Genomic DNA, 2534 nt, shown 5'->3' with positions numbered 1-2534 from the left:
TGTATAGCCCTGGCTGTCCTGGTACTCACTTGGTAGACCAGGCTGGCCTCGAACTCAGAAATCCACCTGCCTCTGCCTCCCAAGTGCTGGGATTAAAGGAGTGCGCCACCACGCCCGGCTGGGCCAGTTATTAATTGGCCACTCCCTCAGTCTCTGCTCCATCCCCAGCAGAAGCACACGTTTTAACCTAATATATTATAAAGATTTTCCACCCAGATATGTATGCACTTCAGACTTTTCAAAAGCTGCACAGGATCCACTAAAAAATAGTATAATGTTTTCAGCTCTTTCCCTATTGATCCATGTGTGGGAATTTTTTTCTGAGAGTTCATTTATTACAAACTGTACTGCTTAGTTTTTTGACAGACACTAGAGTCACCTGGAAATAGAGATCTTCAGTTAAGGAATTATCTCCATCAGATTGGCCAGTAGGCAAATCTATAGAACATTTTCTAATTAATGATTGATATGTGAGGGCCCAAACCACAGTGGGGACTGAGATGGCAGTATCACCCCTGGGTCCTGGATTTTTTTATAAGTAGGCTGAGGAAGCTAGAGGGAACAAGCCAGTAAGAAGCATTCCTCTATAGTCTTCAGTTAATTCCCCTATGTTCTTACCTTGACTTCTCTCAATGATGGACTGTGACTGGCAGTTGTAAGATAAAATAAAACATTTCATCCCACTTGGGCAGCATAGTAGAGCTAACCCTGGTGTCAGGGATGTGGGCAAGCCAGCCTGAGGGCATGAGCATAGGAGAGTAGGCCCCACCACTGGACTGCTGTGTAGTGACTTGGGTGAGGGAAAGATGACACATACACCCCTTACACACACACACACACACACACACACACACACACACACACACACACACACATCCCTTGCCTCCTATGGCAGGCAGGAGAGCTGGTCCTGAGGTCATCAGAGCAGGAAAGCTTGCCTTGCCTCTCACCTGCTATAGCCTTGGGAGAGCTGGCCCTCCACCTCACTTGGGCAGCACAATAGTGCTGGCCCTAGATGTGGGTGTTGAGGATGAGCCAGCCCTAAGGGTGTGAGTGTGGGAGAACCAGCCCTGCTTCCTGTCTGCTATGCAGTGGTGTCAGGTGGGAGAGCTGGCCCTGCCCTTCACCTGCTGCAATCACACCTAACCTGTTCCCCAATTCCATTTCTGCTCTCGCCTGGGCAGCACAATACAGCTGACCCTGATCACACGGGGGGAGGGAGGGAGAGGTGAGCCAGCCCAAAGGGTGTGAACATGGGAGAGCTGGCCCTGCAATTTGTCTGCCATGCCATGCCATGGGATGAATCTCATCACCCTCTAACCCCTGTCCACCTATGTCAGGCAGGAGAGCTAGTCTGGAGTTCGTCAGAGTGGGAGAGCTGGCTCTGTCCCTCAGCTGCTAACCACTCAGGAGAGCAGGCCTGACACTTCACTTCACTTCACTTCATCCCAGTAGAGCTGGCCCTGGGTGTGGGGATGACAGGTAGGAGAGATACCATCCTCCCCTTTCTAGTCCCTTAACATCTATGGCAGGCAGGACAGCTGGCCACAGGGTCACAAGAGTGAGAGAACTGGCCATGCCCCTCAATGACTACAGCATTGGAGAGTGGGTCCTGCACCTCGCCTGGGTAGCAAACAGTGTAGACCTTGCCTTGGTAGTGGCCCTGAGAACAGGAGAGTGGGAGATCCCACAAGCTGACCAGCTCAGATAACTCCCAGGCTCAGATTCAGTGCTTTGAGTTGGCCCACTCTAATAGCTACTCCATCAATGAACTGATGGAGCTCATGAAGAGGCCAGTCCTACATATCCAAAACTACAGGATCTCCATGACAAAACAGGATATCTGAGAGGGGTCCTAGTGGGTTCCAGTATCAATGGAGTAGCAGAAATGAGAGGCACCATAACAGACCAACAGGTCATTGCAATGAACATTTGTAAACAAAGAAGTGTAGACAAAAGATAGACTGTGGGACACATTGTGGCACATTATACCTTCCACAATAAGGATTTTTTTCTCTGTTGGGGGCAAGGTTGCAAGGGCAGAGGGCAGGTACAGGGAGGAGGGAGATGAGTAGGATTGGGTTGCATGATATGAAATTCACAAAGAACCAATAAAACGTTTAAAAAGTTTATTTTTCATCTCCAAGTTGCTTTTGGTCGTGCTGTTCATCAAGCAATAGGAAGCAAACTAGGATATAAGCCCAGCTATGGTGAATTTGCTTTGTGGTAGATCACATTGGAGTGATTTTTACAGTTCATCATATTCTTGGGGGCAATGTCTTTGGGAAACTTTTCCTCTCATAATTCCTTAACCTGTAGTCCAAATATTCACTTGGTCATCCTGTTTCCAGGATTACCCTGATTGGTCCTAGGGTGGGCCAATGTAGAATCCTTCCCAGGACACCTTGTCCTGATTTGGAACATTTGCACCAAATCGGTACAAAGAATACCCTTTCCTTTCCTTTCCTTTCCTTTCCTTTCCTTTCCTTTCCTTTCCTTTCCTTTCCTTTCCTTTCCTTTCCTTTCCTTTCCTT

The sequence above is a fragment of the Mus pahari genome, chromosome 10 (genome assembly GCF_900095145.1).
Source record: "Mus pahari chromosome 10, PAHARI_EIJ_v1.1, whole genome shotgun sequence".
NCBI classification, from domain to species: domain Eukaryota; kingdom Metazoa; phylum Chordata; class Mammalia; order Rodentia; family Muridae; genus Mus; species Mus pahari.
The sequence above is the reverse complement of the archived record's forward strand: the minus strand, read 5'-3'. Positions refer to the sequence as shown.